Source organism: Hyperolius riggenbachi, chromosome 7, assembly GCF_040937935.1.
Source record: "Hyperolius riggenbachi isolate aHypRig1 chromosome 7, aHypRig1.pri, whole genome shotgun sequence".
NCBI classification, from domain to species: Eukaryota; Metazoa; Chordata; class Amphibia; order Anura; family Hyperoliidae; genus Hyperolius; species Hyperolius riggenbachi.
This window is the reverse complement of record NC_090652.1, coordinates 270971812-270991168: the sequence shown is the minus strand read 5'-3', so window position 1 is coordinate 270991168 and position 19357 is coordinate 270971812. Positions and strand designations below refer to the sequence as shown.

Sequence of the window (19357 nt, the reverse complement as noted above, 5' to 3'; positions counted from 1 at the left end):
ACAGATGCGAGTCAGCTGTGTAGTTGACTACACGTTGTGTTGCTATGCGGAGGAGCGCATGCTGGGGAGCGGCGTGAACAATGGGATCCTCCGATGCTGGGGGCGAGTTGAACTGCTGGGAGGGGGGGGGGGTTACTGTTCATACACTTGATTATTGGCTTAGGAGGTCGTTATCGTCCGACTTTAGTCAGGCGTGTGTATGAGCCTTAAAAGGACCACCCCAGCAAAAAAAGTATGCAGTTAAAATCCAACAGATCTGACTAGTCCATCTCCTCCCAGGGGATTCTCTGGGCTTTCTTTATTTTCAACACAGTTTCCTCAACAGCAGTTTAACTGCCAAAATAGTGAGATATTAGCCAGCCTCCCTAATCACATGCACACTATTCTGTCAGACTTAGCAACTGCCATTCAGGAAAGTATTCAAAACAAAGAAAACCCTAAGAATCTCCCATGAGGAGATGGGCTAGTCCAAAACCCGTCGGTTCTGTCAGATTTTAACTGGTCACTTTTTTCACTGGAGTGGTCCTTTAAAGAGAACCTATGCTATAAAAACAAAAACCCTCTCGGGGAGGGGGAAGACTTAGGGTCCCAATGAGGCTTCCCCAACCCCTGCAGCTGCAGGAAATCCAGTGCTGGCTCCCCCAAAACCTCCCCCGACAAGCTAGGATATATTTACCTCTCTGGGATCCAGCGCAGGTAAGGCGGAAATAGACTAATCCGATCATATCTGCTCTACTGCGCAGGCACAAAGGACCATCAGGTTCGGGTCTTTCTGCCTCAGAGAGAATCTGTACTTTAAAATTCTTACAATAAAAAGCATACCATTCTATTTCTGCCACTCCCTGCTGAGATCCTGGCTTGTAATTGCCAGTTTTATGCAGTGTTTACAAACAAAAGACATAGCAAGTGATAGGCTGAGAGTAGCTCAGTGTGTGAGTCATACAGAGTGTGCAGGAGGCCTGGAGAGGGTGTGTATAGCTTATATCCAATCACAAGCAGCACAGCACATTTCAGCCTGACTGCCTGTGCCTGACACAGGAGAGAAGATTAGATCATATAATAGATAATACAGCCACTGTGCAACTAGGAAAGGCTGCAGTAAGTCAGAGCACATTAGAACAGGTATAGGAACTTATAGGATAGAAGAAACAAGGCTCAAAACTTTGTTACAGAGTCTCTTTAACTCAAACGGATAGCAGCTAGTGTGCCTGCGCTAAATATTTACCTCTCTGCACTTTGGGGGACCCGGGCAGACTAACGGAGAGACGGAGAAGGACGGGGGAAGCCTCGTTAGGATCCAGAGGCTTCCCCCTCCTGAGGTAAGTACCCCTAGACTTTTTTTCCCTTACATTACAGGGCTTCATTACAGGGCTTCTTTAAGGTTCACTGCTGGAAGTCCTACATTCCACAACAGCACTGTACCATGTGACCAGTACAAAAAAAAAAAAATCTTTAAAAACTTCTTTCTTGCTCACACTCCCGCCAAGTTCCAGCCAAAGTCACACTTAGCCGCCTAAGCAGCCTAGTCTCCTCGCACATCATATAACTGCTAAAATCCTGCGCTTCAAGCCCCTTCAACTCCTCTCTACCTTATAAACCCAGAAAGGGAAACACAAGACTATTTGTAATACTTTCCAGGCAGCCATCCAAGACGCTGACATGTTCCGATGTAGAATTCCTTCAGCTTTCTGCGCGCTTTTATGGGCCCGGCGCATTCAGACGCTTTTTCCTGAAGTCGAATGAAATTTTTAAGGCACTTTATTATTTTACTGCGTTAAAAGCTATGTGGTAGATAAAGCACCAGAGAGGAGGTAAAAACATCAGAAGAGTGCGAAGAGACAGGCGTCGTAAATGACTGGCTTTAAAAAAAAACCCGCCTGACAGAAGGCCTGTAAATCGTTGTGGCACCAATGAAATATTTACATCTCCACCTAGTGAGCAGAGAGACTGGATCGCTCATAAGAACCATATGGAAAGTCATAAATAAAGGCCTGTGCCCACATTAGCATTCATAGGCTGAAACGACCATTCGCAATTAACCATTATAGCTGCCAGCAAACTCATGACAGTTGTGTGGTGTTGTCTCGTCCCAGCACCTTGTCCTGTCCTATAGAAAGGAAGGATGGTATAGAATAGATCCTGTCAGGGACCGATTGCTGGAAGTCATAGTTTGAGGGCTCGTTCACATTGCAGGCGTTTTCGGCTTTTTCGCCCACCTGCGGTTTTTCAAAACGCCCCCCGACCGCGTGGCCAATGAATGTCTATGAGAAGGATTTTATCAGTGCGGGTTGTGCGCGGTGCAGCTAGGAAAGCAGTGCGTGTTAGGGCTGCACGATTTTGGGTAAAAATTGAAATTGCGATTTTTCTGTCAGAAATTGTGATTTCGATTTTTTTCACGATTTTTTCCAAAACAAGCTTTAGCTTGTCCTAGTGTACAGTGTCGTGCTTAGCGGGTTTGGGGGGGGGACTAGGGTGCAGCGGTATAGCTAGCATAGTAGCCCAAATATAGGGAGTTTAGTTGCCCCAGTGTGGCTAGTATAGTGCTCCAGTATAGCTAGCATAGTGCCCCAGTATAGCTAGTATAGTGTCTCAGTATAGATAGTATGGTGCCCAGCAGTATGGGTAGGTAGTGCCTCAGTATAGCTAGTATAGTGCCCAGTACAGGTAGGTAGTGCCCCAGTATAGCTAGTATAGTGCCCAGTATGGGTAGGTAATGCCCCAGTATAGCTAGTATAGTGCCCAGTATGGGTAGGTAGTGCCCCAGTATAGTTAGTATAGTGCCCCAGTATAGTGCCCAGTATGGGTAGGTAGTGCCCCAGTATAGTTAGTATAGTGCCCCAGTATAGCTAGTATAGTGCCCAGTATGGGTAGGTAGTGCCCCAGTACAGCTAGTAAAGTGTGCAGTGTGTACACTTTAGTAAAGTGTGTACTAGAGTGTACAGCTCCGCCTACTGCCTCCGTCATTCCATTGCTATCCAGCGATTGGAGAAGCTGTGTGCCGCTCTGTACTGAACTCTCCTCCCCCCGCTGCCCGGCTCATTAACCTCAAATACGCACTGCTTCTGTGGCACGGCGCAGCGGCTGAGGTAGGCGGATCAAGGCCATGCGGGCAAGCACTAAAGACCGAAAACCGCCAGATCCAGACGATCCGAAAATCGTCTTTACAGGAACCGCGGTTTCGGTTTAAAACCGAAAAATCGTGCAGCCCTAGTGCGTGTTGTATTCTCGGGCGATTCTGCCTCAATGGAAGATATAGGAAAATCAGAGAACACGTACAAAAACGCGCATTAAGGCGATTCCACTCCTGCTGTTAAGAATACATTTTATTTATTCTTATCCGGGTCAAAGAGTTCACTTCCTGACTTGCATCAGAGAGTGAATCACAAAACTGCTCTTCAAGTGAATGGTGGTGGCACTTAGCGTCTCTAATAGTCTCGATAGATCCAGTCGTTGCGTCTGGATTGATGGTGTAATGGTTAAGTGGCTCTGCTACTGCCTATAGAGCACGCCCTAGTGGCTGCAGCTCTGGCGTTTTGAGTCCACCAGGAGAAAAGCGCGATATAAATGTTATTTGTCTTGTCTTGGACGCAACATGTATGGCAAGATCGACCATTAGATATCTGATCAGAGAGGAATCTATTGCTTGCACACACACTATCCAACGATTTGCAATAGACTGCAGCATAAAATCATTTGCAGTCCTGCCGTCCGTGTCACATCCAAATTGCAATCTCCGGCTTGTTGCAATTTTGGTGCACTTGCACTCTTATGCAAATTGTAGGTGCAGGAAAATTAATTTTGCCCTGTGATTTGGCAATTTAAACAGATTTTCGAGCCAAGTGAAATGGCAAACGCACCTTAGGCTCACAACTATTTTTTTTAATTTTTTTTTTTGTAATTTGGCCAGTATAATTTTTCATCTTTTATGTCTGGTACACACCATGCAGATTCCCGTCAGACAGGACAAATCACAATAATTTCTGACAGGTCCGATCTGATTTGCAATCGTTTTTATGATCGATTTTTGTAAAGAAACGATCAGAAAAATGGTCGGAAATCAGATCAAACCTGCTGGAAAGGATCGCTTTGACCACCGTCAATCTGATGGGAAATTGCATGGTGTGTACCAGGCAATATGCTGGGAATACACAATGCGTTTCTGCAGCAGATAGATGGTTCGATAGTTTCCGACATGTCCGATCTCATGTTTGCCGCTCGATTTCTGATAGAATTGAATGGAAAAAGATAAGAAAAACTAGCGGAAGATAAGAGAATAGAGTGGAGAATCGGCAGAAATGCATTGTGTATTCCCAGCATTAGGGAAGTCCACTATGTTCAGTGTCAAGGTAGCCATACACTTGTTGATTTGCCATCAGATCGACCAACAGATAGACCCCTCTCTGAGCGAATCTGATCAGAGAGGGATCGTATGGCTGCCTTTACTGCAAACAGATTGTGAATCGATTTCAGCATGAAACCGATCACAATTTGTGGAGCTGCCGCTGCCGCCGCCCTCCCCCCTGCATACATTACCTGCTCCGCTGTCTTCTTCTCCGCTGGGTTCCGGACTGGCTGGCTTCACTTCACGTCCGGAGAATTTTAAACAGTAGAGGGCGCTCTACTGTTTAAACCTCCTGCAGGGACAGGAAGGTCAGTGAAGCCTGCCGGACTCTGAGCCCAGCGGAGAAGAAGACAGCGGAGACCAGGGGACTCGCGCCGGCCGGAGCAAGTAATGTGTTGCCTCTAGCGTCGGTCGTCGGGCATTCAAATGCCGCTATCGACGCACTCCTGACCCGCTGGTGATCGAGCAAAATCTTCCGCACGGACGAGGAACGATTGATTTCGGACGGAAATCAATTGTTCTGTCAGCGTTTGCGCAACGATTTCAAAGCAGATTCGATCACAGTGATCGAATTTGCTGTATATCAGAGGGAAAATCGTTAGGTGTATGGGCCCCTCAGTGTGATAACTCCAGCTGTGTACAGCCAATATTTATAAAGCAGTGTTGTGAAGTCCTCCCAGGTGTGTGACTGGTGTGTGAAGTCCTCCCAGGTGTGTGACTGATGTGTACGCAAACATCCTGCAAGCACCTACTTGAATGAATCAATTAAACCCCATCTGCAGGCGTTAAAAGGGATTAGTAAAGCCTTGCACACCTAAATTCCAAAGTCTCTCCATAGAGGAACCCTTTTGTCCTATAGCTCAGGATCAGTGGAGGCAGGAAGGAAATTCTGTAGCGCCTTCATACATGGCAGTGTACAAAGCTAGAAACCATCATGGCTACAGAATACAGAGATAAAACAAGGACATTAAAGGGCATTAAAGGGGAACTTCAAACTAAACCAAACATACTGTCATTAAGTTACATTAGTTATGTTAATTAAAATAGATAGGTAATATAAACTTTTACCCACGCTGTTTTTAAAAGAACAGGCAAATGTTTGTGATTTCATGGGGACAGCCATCTTTTTGGTTGAAAGGCGGTAACAGGGAGAATGAGACAGTTCCAACTGTACTGTGTCCTGATTACCCTTCCCAGCTGCACACGCTAGGCTTCAAATCTCAAATTCAAAATTAGAAGAAAAAAAAAATTGCACCAAAACTGCAGAACTAGAACAACATCAGAAATCCCATCACGCTTTGCACAGCATCAGAGGAAAAATGCCCGAGCAGTTTTCTTCTGTGCAGCTAAAAATGAGGATTGGGTGAGAAAAAGTTCTGATGCTGTGAAACTGGTAGAGAAACACCAAGCCTTTTCAGTGCTGCTAAGGAAATTTTTAGTCCGGAGGTTCACTTTAATAGGACAATTACTAATACACACAGCTTTTTAACAATAACCTGTAGCAGGATTAAGGGCTAGTTCACACGGACGGCAGGTGGCGACGGGGCGGCCGGAAACAGTCGCGTCGTCTTGTGACGTCTCATTCGGGGGCGGCGGGACGGCGATCGTCACCTTCCAGTTGCGATCAGCGTTTTTCGTCCCCGCAAGGGGACATGAAGCCACGGCGGCTAGGCGACCCTGGATGCTGCATGCGGCTTTTAGGGCCGCCTGAAATAACGCGGGAAATCGGGATCGGAACGCTACATTTGCGCAATCGACTAATCAAGGTAACCGCGCGATGCTAAACGCTCCCATTCACTTGAATGGGAGCGTTTGGCTGACGAGTCCCGAACACTTGACGGTAAATGCCGCTAAGTGTCCGTGTGAACCAGCCCTAAAGGAAACCTGAACAGAGTAAAATGATTTAAATAAACCCACATGTACAAGCAAATGAATATTACATACTTGCCTCACCGTCAGTTCCTCTCAGAAGCTCACCATAATCTTCTAACAACGATTCCTTCCAGTTCTGACAAGATCTCGTCAGACTTGTCTTCACGAAGCTGAATGCCTTAGGGCCTTTTTTCATTATATCAGTTGTTTTCAGTTATATAACTGAAAGGACAACTGATCTTCAAGGTAATGTCCATGTTTCCCTATGGCTCAAGCAATATTACTGGTTAAAGGGGTGCTGACCCAGAAGCCATTTTTAAAATGGAGGACAAAGAATTCCATTGATCACAGTGAACCCACAGACAAGTGATTGATAAGTAGGCTACACGGGAGGCAAGTATGACACATGTATGTTTAGTTTGACTATTTTTCAGCTCAGGTTTGCTTGAAGCACATTTATTCAATATTCAGAAGTCTATCCGGTCCAGCAGCCAGCCATTCTTAAGTTGGCCAGTAACTGTCCAATTTCGGATTGGTTGTAAATAACCTCCATTGATGGACACAATCGATTATGAATGAGTGATAAAAAAATGTCCTCCGAATGCATTTTCGGCGAACCAAAATTTGGATTTTCTTGTTGGTTGTGATAGATAGGAAGCAAAGATTGGTTCATTGATGGTGTAGTGAACGATGTATTACAATATTTCACTTCCGATCAGAATTTCTGATCGCTCGAACGATATTTCACTAGAAATTGGATCATTAGTGGCCACCTTTAGGAGCCAGCTCCTTTGACTACAAACAGTGATAACTTTAAAAAGTTAGGAGTCAGCTACAGGTAGTCCCCGACTTAAGAACGCCCGACTTTTGACGTGTTTCCATAGGAACAAGTAAAAAATTTTTTTTTTCAAATTGGATTTTAAAATTCAAATCGATTTTAAAAAAATGCAAAGAAAACATGGCTTTTAAACTTGTATAAGCAGGTGCAGAGGGCAGAGGTGACACAGAGGAGGACACTGGAGGCACTTGGGGCACAGGGGACAGAGATGGCACAGTGTTCCGACTTAAGAACAGATTCAGGTTAAGAATGAAGCTACAGTACCTATCTCGTTCGTTAACCGGGGACTACCTGTATTACTTTTAGTTAGCGCTTTCTACCTGACTTAAGGGGCCCATACACTGGTCGATTTCAGCCATCGATCGATTCATTGGAAATCTATTCTATCAAATATATCGATCGATTTGATCTGACAGGATGGAAAATCTAGGTCGATCTGCTGCTGGCAGCAAATCGATGGACCATAGATTTGCATTGGATATAATGGTCCAATAATGCATTTAGATTTAAATCAATTGGAAATCTGTTCCTAGTGTGTGGTACACATCAGATAGATTCCTGTCAGATTAGACTTTACAGGCATCTGACAAATCTGCTGGTCGAATCTGCTGCAAATCTATGCCTAGTATACACCATACAATTTTCTGTAAAGTACTGGTAGAGACTGGTCATTATCTCTGGTACATGGTCTTCTGGTTATCTCCTGCTGAGTAGAACAATGCCTAATTGCTAGGCAGATAGATGGTTAGATAGATCATTCCAACATGTTGGAAATTATCTATCTGGCAGGTAAATCTTACAGAAAATTGAATGGTGTGTACTTATGCTGGGAATACACCATACAATTTTCTCTTATGCTGGGAATACACGGTGAGTTTTTTTTATTATCAATCGAGTCGCTGATGGAAATTATCTATCTAACCATCTATCTGCCTAGCAATTAGGCATTGTTCTACTCAGCAGGAGATAACCAGAAGATAATCACCAGTCTCTACAGAAAATAATCTAATTGCAGTAAATCTATAACAGAAAATTGTGTGTTGTGTTCCCGGCATTACTCAGAATCTTACAGAAAATTATATGGTGTGTACTAGGCATAAGAGTATGGCCACCTTTAAGCCCCATCTAAACGATACGATTCTTTGTGCGATTCGATTACGATTCCATTTACGATTCGATTAAACCCAAAATGTCCGATCGGGATTCGATTCGATTTGCCATTGTTCTGCAATGACAAAATCGAATTGAATCAAATTCCTATCGGACATGTCGGATTTAATCGAATCGCACAAAGAATCGTATCGTGTAGACTGGGCTATTGGGTTTGACCAGCCCTGACCTATATATTAGGAGTCCTTCCCTTAAGGTGCGTACACATGCACTACCAGCGGCAATGACTGGTTTGCCGGACTCTCCCGCTGGGCGGTCTTTTAGCTGACAGTAGTGCGTGTGTATGCGCTGTCGGCGTACTGATCAGAAACAGCCTTATCTTATCCTATTATATAGGTCAGGGCTGGTCAAACCCTATAGCCCAATCTACACGATGGAAAGTCGCAAGGGCTTGATCCTTTATCCTACTATTTGTTTTTGACTTGATCAGGTTGCCCAGCTGTAAAGTTTGTACAAGGCCCCTTCCTCACATTCACGCTGGGGGAATCGCACATGGCCAGCACAACGCACTGCACTTGCCTGGCTAGGCTATTCTTCCGAATGCGGTTGTGATATTCATTATAGTGAATTAAAATCGCAATGCGTTTGCACAGTGAATCGCAATGCAAATATGGGAACATCAGACAGTGCAGTCCACACACTTTAGATGTCCCCACAGATTACATCACTGAGCACTGAAGAAAACCGCTTATTCAAATGCGCAAGCGGGGAATGGTCTAAGTATCGTACCACATTGAAAATACTGAGGAATCACACCTCTAGCACCAGTGAAGACGCAATCTCATGACCAATAATGAGCTGCTTCCTGATGCTTTTTGTGGCCAAAGCCCGACTTCCTCAGAAGACCTGAGAACTTTGAGAATTTGTCTTCCAATAATCCAAGGAGGCTTATAAATTACAATGGGGTCACTGGGCAATATTGTTCTAATGCCCGGTGTTTTGGACACCGAATATGGGCTATTATCAGAACAAGGGATGGACAATGAGTTGCAAATAATTCCAAGTTGATGCAAATGTATTGCAAAAGATCATATGCCTCAGCCTCAAGTACCATATAAACTCAAATATAAGTTGACTCCAGTATAAGCTGGAATTTATTGATTCAAGTAAAAGTCTTCCCAGCAAAGTTAATGGCTGCACTTGGGGACCAGGAATAATTATTAGCTGCACTTGGGGCCCAGGAGGGGTTATTGACTGCACTGCATACAGTATTGCAGCCATTAAAGGAAACCAAAGCTGAGTTTCTTAAAGTTTAATACATACCTGTGGCTTCCTCCAGCCTCATTTGCACAGATCGCTCCCACGCCTACGCCCTCATTTTTCTACCTCTTCGGTACCGGGTCCTGTAACTTCAGCCAGTCTGCTCGAAAGAAATGCGCCAGAGAAATACACAGAAGGCGCACTTCTTTTGCACAGACTGGCTGAAGTTACAGGACCCGGTACCGAAGAGGGAGAAGACCGAGGACGGCTCAGTTCTTGTACACTTTAACCCCTCCTGTTCCTAATGTGCAGCCAATAACTCCTCCAGGCCCCTAACTGCAGCAATGATTTCCTCCCCTTCCTGCAGCCCAGTATTTGCCCCCTGCCCCTTTCCTTGTTAATTGTTGTGGCTAGGACTTTTAGACCTGTGTTTTCTTGGCATTTACTTTATCAAGAAAGTGGCACTTACCACAGGGTAAATTGCTGCAAATGGGAATGTCGCAAATAGTAGACACATAACTCAGTGTGCTCGTGACTCGTGTATAAGTCGACCCTTATACTTTTATTTAGTGAGTCAGACCTAAATTTCTAGACTTATACTTGAGTATATACGGTAACAACCATTGTGTCCCAAATGCGGGTGGTTAGTATCCAAGTTGGACTATACCAAGGCAATTCCACTTATCCTACCTTTGCTATAAAACGTCCAATAAAAAAAAAATATTCAAAAAACTAACCTAATTTTAGTATTTCGTATTTACTGTATATAGCACTAATTTTCAACAGCACTGTACAGAATATATTGTCTTGTCACTTAACCTCCCTGGCGGTAAGCCCGTGCTGAGCACGGGCTATGCCGCCGGGAGGCACCGCTCAGGCCCCGCTGGGCCGATTTGCATATTTTTTTTTTTTGCTACACGCAGCTAGCACTTTGTCGGCTGCGTGTAGCATCTGATCGCCGCCGCTACCCACCGATCCGCCGCTATTCGTTGCGCCGCAGCCGCCCCCACCCCCCAGACCCCGTGCGCTGCCTGGCACTGATTGGCCACTGTGGGGTGGATGGGAGTCCCCTTTGACGTCACGACGTCGATGACGACGGTGACGTCATCCCGCCCGTCGCCATGGCGACGGGGGAAGCCCTCCAGGAGATCCCGTTCTTTGAAGGGGATCTCCTGATCTCCGATCGCCGGCGGCATTTCAGCAGAAAAAACGCAGTGGGCCACATTTCAGCAGAAAATAATGCAATGTGGGCAACATTTCACCCGAAAAACACAGTGGACAACATTTCATCTGCAAAAAAAGGAATGTACTCACCTGACAGAAGTCTCCTCTCCTGGCCTCTGGCGCGCAGCTCCCCGGACGATCCTCCTGCATATCTCCCGCGCTGACAGGCAGAGAGCAGGGCTACGGGAAGATGGCGCCTGAAGCCCTGTACTGGAGACACAAATAGTCTCCAGTACAGGGCTTCGAGCGCCATCTTCCCGTAGCCCTGCTCTGCCTCCCGAGACACTGCAGGCTGGAGCGGGGTGCGGGCTATGAACTGGCGCGGCGTCTAGTAGACGCTGCAGCCAGTTCATGCAGTTTAGCGTTGGCGTGCCAGCACCCGGCACGCGTGCCATAGGTTCGCCAACGCTGCTCTAGGGCCAGTTTTAAGGGGAATCCAATTAATGTATCCGTTTTAAGGATGCACTGGGAGGAAACCAGAATGCTCGGAGGAAACCCACCCAAGACACGGGGAGAATAAACAAATTCCTAGCATATAGTGCACTGGCTGGCATTCCAACCAGGCACCTAGCACTGCAAAGTGAGAGTACTAACCACTACTCTGGTGAAGGATTATGGAGCTATCGTTACAAAACAACACACAGTCCGCTGCTCCTATTTGTGATCAGCGAGTTATTGACTGCTTGCCAAACTGAACTATGGACTTCTGTGTAGCTGGCTTTCCAGACTTCTACGTAATTGTGTCGCTTCCACCTCAGGTGTCCGTTAGCTGAAAGGTGTCGGTTTCCCAGAAGCAGTGCTGACATCAGTCGCTCCTGAAGCAGAGTGTACGGTTAGCTACACATCACCGCCTCTAGACATATGCTGTGGTGACATATCACAGCTCGTGGAGACATGTAACCCTGACATGTTCCAGCAGCAGTTGCCCGTCTGGCTTGGCCCTAATGCCCAGTGCTGAGACGATGCCAGATGTAATGTACAAGGAAACCCATATTATACATTACTGCTGCATTTTTGGCGCCAGTTTAACCACTTCATGCTATGGGCTGAATGTTTTCTCTTGTGCTTGGACAAGCGTGTGCGCGTACATGAGCATGCGCATGCACTCCCGTGCTGCGCATGCGCTTTAGCAGAATAGTTGAACTTTTACGAATGCCTAATTTTTACTCCGGGGTCCACTAGGAGTTTAGCAATCGGTGGTGCTTTGTAGCGCTGTACAGTAAACTGTACAGCGCTGTTGATTGCCTATTTGTACCATTGAATAAAGTTTTGCTGGGAATACACGGCTCAATTTTGAGTCATTTTAGATGGCTCGATAGATCATTTCCGACACGTCCGATCTCCCGCCCGATTCTGCATGGAGGACAATGGGAAAAGATAAGAAAAACGAGCTGAAGATAAGAGAATAGCCTGCAGAATTGTGCGGAGAATTGATCGAACGGAAGAATCGAGCTACAAAATCGAGCCGTGTATGCCCAGAATTCGTTATACCCACAGGGTGTCACTATGGTGGTCTGAATTGATCTGACAGCTGGATTGGACAGAATACCAGAGATCGGTCTCTCGACGTTGTCGGCTACTACAACAGGGTCAGCTGGGAAACGTACTCACTATATTTTCAGCTGAAACAATCACAATCCATCGTCTCTGACAATGAAAACCATAGCGTTATACAGTTTGAGTAAAATGGAGTGAAGTCAGGATACCAGTATGGCCGTCAGAGAAAAAAAAGGTCTCTTTAAAGTGGGATATATCCCCAATACTAAAATTATGGTAACTGTTTTTAGTTGCATAAAATACATTTAAAAATATTCCCAAGCATTCCGTGTGTAAAAATGTTTACTTTCACTGCAGAGAGCAATACCAGATTACATTTGCTGATTAACCAGAGATGAGCAATCACTGCCAGCAATCTCTGCCTATTGCTGGATCCACACCATACAATTTTTTAGCCGATGTACCTACCAGATCGATTATTTCCAGCATGTCCGATCTGAGAATGGATCGATTTTTTTGAGCGATTTTCTGACCGTTTTCTGTAGAAACGAACTGAAAACTTTCAGAAAACTGCAAAAAAAAAATCTGATCGATTCTCAGATCGGACATGATGGAAATAATTTATCTGGCAGGTAAATCAGCCAAAAATAAATAAATAAATAAATAAAAAGTATGATGTGTATCCAGTATTCTTCTTCACTCTGGTCCCCTCCTTTTCTGTTGAACTATACACATCATTCTCGCAACAGCTGAGTCATTCAGCAGAAAGAAAGATGGAGCAGAATCAAGACACCAATAACCATTTTTACACATAGAATGCTTTCAAATGTTCAGTAATGCTGGGCATACACGGGTCGATCCGGCGGCCGATTAGCCGCAGGGTCGACCCCCGTGCGTATCGATTCCCGCTCGTCCCCGCCGGCGCTCCTTATCAGCTGGTCGATTCCTAGCTATTGTCCGCCGGCGGGGATCGAGCGCGGAATCTATCTGGCAGGTCATCGGACCTGTCAGATATTATCAATCGAGCCATCAGCGGCTCGATTGATAAGATTGCAGTCGAGCCATGTATGCCAGGCATAACTGAAATTTAAGTTTTGAGATTATAATCCCACTTTAAAAACGATTGGGTTTTTCCTCTGCCCAACAATGAAATATATGACCACAATCATACTGTCCTACTCTCTGGGAGGTCTCACAGCTTGCCACCTTTCTTAGAACAACAATACTGCACCAGCCAGTGTTCAGCTGTGTAAACGGGCAACTAAGCCTTCTGCCACAAAGTCACCATCCACAGATTCAACCTTTTTTATGCTGGGAATACACGGTTCGTTTTTGCCTTCGTTTAAACCTTCGTTTCGATTGTGCCTTTTGTCCTTTTCGATCCCGAAATAATCGGTCATATAGTTAATATCACCACCCACGGTTTCGTTTTTTTTTCCGATTCTGATGGTTTCGTTTTTCCAATGATCGAAGGCTGCAAAGAAACGAAACGAAAATCCCTTTTTACAGGGACGGACTAGCATAAACGAATATATAATCGATCTGAACAGCCATCAAGCCTACCAATGGCTCGATTAGATGGATAAAGAGAGATAATATCAAACATGTTCGATCACTAGTCGTTCGTTTTTGGGGTCTATTAATCGAAACTATAATGAGATTATGACTATTTTCACATACGTTTTCAACACTCGATTCGTTTACCGAACGAATCGAAGGTTTAAACGAAGGCAAAAACGAACCGTGTATTCCCGCAATTACTGTTCGGTATTTAATTAGATTTGCAACAAACACCCAAACTGTTGACAATGAGGACAAAAATTGTTAAAAAAAAATATATAAATAAATAAATTCTACCCCAACAACTGGTATTGCTTAAATAAATATGTCAGCCTCCGTACCTCTCTCACTTCAGGTTCCTGAACTCAGAACTTCCTCTCCTCTTTAAAGTATACCCAAGGCTTCCCTCTCTTCAGTTCAGGGTAAATATATGATTTTGATCCCCAGCTTTGGCTCGGGTTCACTTCAAAAGCTTGACAGGCGTAGGGTTACAATCGCTGCAATTTGGCTGCATTTAAATTGCACCCAAATTCAACTGGCTTGCGGCGGCCGTGACGTTGAATTGCTTGGCAAGGGTGCAGTTCAGTCATCTATCTGAAAGAGGCCTCACTCAGCTGTGAAAATTAACCTGAAGTGCTTAAAAATGATTAATCAGAGGGCCAACACTGAGGTGGTAGTAGTGGTGCTATACATGGATCAGGTTACCTGTAGACAGGAGAGACTGTTTTAGGCCACAACTTTTATTGACTACCGTAAATGTATTTTGGAAGGCAAACTTTGGAGAGCAGGTTTCTTTCTCAGCCTAGATTAGCATCCTGCCTGAGCAGGGGAACAGAGAGCTCTTGCTGCTCTTTTTCTCTGAAAATATATTTAGTTAGCCAATATTTACTTGGCCAGTAAAATGCATCTCCTACAAAAATAATTATCAGCATAGGTAATATTTCCCTGTACGAGAAGGAAAGCAAATATCTGCACATGTTTATAACTTAAAGTGGATCCGAACTCTTGCATATGACAGAGGGAAAACAGAGAAATGCACCCTGTATGCATTTAGAGAGTTTAGCCTGCCTAATCACCATTGTAATTTGATCTCTCAGCTGTGTCAGATGGCTGCCTCAGCAGAGCACCTAATTTGTAAACACAGGATGTTAACCCCACGTCTGCTTCCATGAAAGAAGGAAGTAGACAGCAGATTCATTGCAGGATGTGCATTAGCTGTAACAAAAATATTTTTCTTTAAAGGTTATTATGCTGTTGCTTATCTTTTAGAGCACAGAGGAAGTTCTGAGTTGAAGTTCACTTTAAAGCAAGCTTTTAGCTAGAGCATGGTCCTGGAAGCAGCACACAGTAATTGTGACCTGAGTGGTTGTGCCAACTGTGTGACAATCACAGATAAAGCTATCTACAGACATCAGATGGACGTCACCTGATCTGACTGCTCACAGCCGCGCCAGGAAACAGACGTCTGTAGATCTTCCTGATGCAAGAAACTCTTGGCTCAGGAGCCTGGATCTGAGCCTGGATCTCGAATAATGCTTGGTACACACCATGCAATTTCCCGTCAAATAGACAGGTCGAAACGATTTCGACAAATCCGATCTGATTTCCAATCGTTCTTCTGATTGATTTTGTATAGAAGTGCTCAGAAACTCAATCAGAAAAACGATCAGAAATCAGATCGGACCTGTGAGAAATAATCGTTTCGACCAGTCTATCTGATGGAAAATTGCATGGTGTGTACCAGGCATAAAGGTGCCCATAAAAAAACCCGATTTCCCGCCGACAGACAGCAGATTCGATTACTGTGATTGATTAAAACTGCTGTGAAATTGATCAAAACTGCTGTGAAATCGATTATGCAAATATGGAGCGATCGATCGATTTCCATCCGAAAATTGATTCAATCGATCTGTCCAGGCGGAAAATATCACTCGATCACCGGCAGTGCGTCGTTAGCCGCATCATTTGGTGACGACCCACGCAGCAATAATCTCACCTGTTCTGCCAGCGCAAGTCCCCAGGTCCGTGCTGTCCCTTTCTCCGGCTGGCCGCCTTCATCTTCACTTCCTGTCCTTTGACCAGCGGAAGTTCAAACAGCAGAGCGCCCTCTACTGTATGTACTTCCCTTTCTCACAGGACGGGGCAGGAAGTGAAGTGAAGAAGACCAGCCAGAGAAAGAGACAGCACGGACCTGGGGACTCGCGCTGGCAGAACAGGTAATGTATTGCTGTTGGTGGGGGGGAGGGGGGGGGGGGGGAACAGGAGTGACCCGAGGCAGGCGGCAGCTTCACAGATTGTGAATCGATTTCATGATGCAAAATCTGTGTGCAGTGTATGGGCAGCCATTAGATCCCTCTCTGATCAGAGAGGCATGTAATTGTTGGTCAATCTGGTGGCAATCGATCAGTGTATGGCTGCCATAAGAGTGCTATAGCCTATTTTGCATGATAAAGCTCTTCTGGCCAACCATCTGCAGACAGAGCCCCAAACATAGCTGACTTCAGCCTGGTTCACACGTGACCTATGTCACCTCAATCTGTAAAGTTTGTTTCAGGTGATGATTTACAAGCAATTGATTTAGCGGATTAAGCAGAGGAACCGACATTTTTGTCTCTTCTCCACTTATCACTAAACGTACTGTGTATGGCTCCTATTTTACAAACAGGAAGCCTTCACGCTAGTCACTCTGCAATGGATCCATGAATTCCGTTGCGGTAAGCAGACAGCACTTCTGTGCAATCCGCGATAATTCCAGGCACATGGATGCATTCCCCCATATAGCATATAGGGGAGCACATCTGCCCCGGGCAATAGGGGGATTATCGACTCCAATGGCCGCACGTATTCCGGAAACAAGTGGGAACAGAGCCTTATGGATGCACCATTCAGCTCCCAGTTTAGCAGCATGTGCTGATCTATGGAGAGGAGAGTGGACAAGCAAGCAGCACCACTGACCAAATGACAATGGACGATCCTAGAAGTTGGAGGCCAGGCACATTTGGGGATTTTCCAGGTACATCCCATCAGAGTGATGGAATCTGCAGGGAATAGATTCCAAAATGGTCCCTTTTTATTGGATTTTGGCCTAAAATGGAGCCAAAGTATTGATGGGCCGGATGGAAGATTTAGGTTGATCAGGGACAGGGCAAGGGTGGTATCGCTCAGCGGCCCATAACACTGCACTGAACTGTGCCACACCGTGGAGCAATCGATTTTCAATAGATGCCCTGCTAGAATGTGCAATGTGCAGTGTGTGGAAGGAATTAGATCAGAGAGGAATCTATCGTTTTACCACATCAGGTGGCAATCTGTAAGTGTATGAGTACCTATAATCATTTGTGATCATCCTGAACAGAAATCTTATTAGTTTTAGGAAAACCTTAAAGCGGACGAGAACTCCCTATCTGCTCTAAAAGATAAGCAACAGCATAATAAACTTTAGGTTAGGCTCACAGTGGGATGTTGCATTGTCGTGCGACGTTAACATTGCATCGCACAATTACAACGCAACAAAAATGTACGTACATCAACCCCCCTGGCGGTATTCGAGATGAGCTCGGACGGCGTGTTGGGAGCTGGAAGCGGTAAGCCCGAGGCTAAAACTACTGCGCGCATTGATTTCTTGGGTCCCGTGCGTGATGACCGCTGGCCAGCAGGGCCAAGGCTTCTCTCCCCGACCGCCAGAGTCCCCGTGGCCAATTGGGACAACAGAGCGGCGTGACAACATGCGGAGGGGGGGGGGGGGGTGTTAGGTGGCATTACTAAATTTTAAAGTGGACCTGAACTTTTGCACAGGACAGAAGGAGGACATCGAGAAAAGCACCCTGTATGTAAATAGAGTTTTTAATCTGTCTAAAGGGGCCCATAAGCCTAACGATTTTCCCGCCGATATACAGCAGATTCGATCACTGTGATCGAATCTGCTGTGAAATCGTTGCGCAAACGCTGACAGAACGATCGATTTCAGTCCGAAATCAATCGTTCCCGTCGATCCATCCGTGCGGAAGATTTTGCTCGATCTCCGGCGGGTCGGGAGTGGGATACGCAATACAGCGGCAATACATTACCCGATCCGGCTGGCGCGAGCCCCCCGTTCTCCACTGTCTTCTCCGCTGGGCTCAGAGTCCGGCAGGCTTCACTGAACTTCTACTGTTTAAACTTCCTGCCGGGACAGGAAGTTCAGTGAAGCCTGCCGGGCTCGGAGCCCAGCGGAGAAGAAGACAGTGGAGAACGGGGGGCTCGCGCCAGCCGGATCGGGTAATGTAGCCGGGGGGGGGGGATGGCTGCAGCTTCACAGATTGTGATCGGTTTCATGCTGAAATCGATTCACAATCTGTTTGCAATAAAAGGCAGCCATATGATCCCTCTCTGATCAGATTCGATCAGAGAGGGATCCATCTGTTGGTTGATCTGATGGCAAATCGACCAGTGTATGGCTACCTTAACTCCATCATCTAGACCTCAATCTGCAAGGGCAGCAGGAAAACAGAAAAATGCACCAAGCATGTATATAGAGAGTTCAGCTCGTCTGTTCAATCCCCCCCCCCCCCCCCACCCCACCCCCTGGACCCTGCTCTGCTGCACAGGACTGAAGCTAAACAGAAAGAAATGCTGCCTGCATGTATATAGAGAGCCTGTCTAACTCATTTGTCTCTAATCACTGAATGCTCTGGGAGGAGAAACCTGCATAGTTAAATAGCCTAGGCTAAATACCACTGGGAGGACAGGGTTTACATACCAACATATAGCTATAGGAAGTGTTTCTGATGCTGATCCCAGGATAATGAATGTGAAAGTTGGTATTTTAAATAATTTACTACATTCTGCTATCTGTCACTACAATCCTCTAACAAAAAGAATGCACAGTCCTTATACATTGGTGATGTTAATTGTAATACCCGGTTCTACTGGAATGCTGACTTCAAGAATTCTCCATATTTTCATGCAGTTCAATCAGACCAAGGAAAGGAAAAAAAAAGTCAATAAACACACAGCAGCAAATAATAAAACTGAGACATTCGGTGACCTTCCAGTAAAGCACATTCTCCACTTGACAATGCACAGTGGCAGCCAAAACTTTATCTGAAATCAATGAATGGCCTGGTTTCAAACCAGTTAGCGGTGGGTTCACTTCAAAGCGAATAGAAGTGAGGAGGCCCAGACACACTGTCTATTGTGCTGCTTATCTCTCAGCAGGTCTGAGCTCAAATCAACAGGAAAGTGCAAGTCACATTCACAGCCTATTCTGCATGACAAAAGGCAGCCCTGATCACCTCCATGCCCCATGACCCCCCCCCCCCCCCCCAATCACCTTCCCCCACCAGAATAAGCTGAGGGCTCAGGATGGGCCAAGCCACACACACAGGGACCCCTGGAGTAATTAAAATGGAAATGCCTGATGCTCATCACCAGAGGAGAGGCAATGGAGGGGCTTATGCAGATCATAGGTAACAGTATGCAAGGAGGCTCCCCACCAGAAACTGCAGTAAATGTATTAACTGGGAATGTGTGATGGATACACACTGCAGAGCAATCAGTCCTACAGAGGGAGCACAGGTTGTAAACCTGCCAATTCTCTGCATCTGGGGTCAGCTGACTGACAGACATGGATCTCTCTGCATTGAACAGGACAACCCTACAGACACTGTACAGGA

The 19357-nt window shown here is 45.6% G+C and overlaps 1 protein-coding gene across 2 annotated transcripts in view; it reads right to left on the bottom strand.

Moving 5' to 3' along the window:
- ACVR1 (activin A receptor type 1) overlaps positions 1–19357 on the bottom strand; it is a 140861-nt gene that overhangs the window by 103046 nt on the left and 18458 nt on the right. The window contains exon 1 of one of the 2 annotated variants that reach the window (XM_068245747.1): positions 6287–6380. The exons of the other annotated variant lie outside the window; for it this stretch is intronic. The gene's annotated coding sequence lies outside the window, so the exon portion shown is untranslated. Of the gene's footprint in view, positions 1–6286; positions 6381–19357 lie in introns of those variants that run through there. 2 annotated transcript variants of the gene reach the window in all.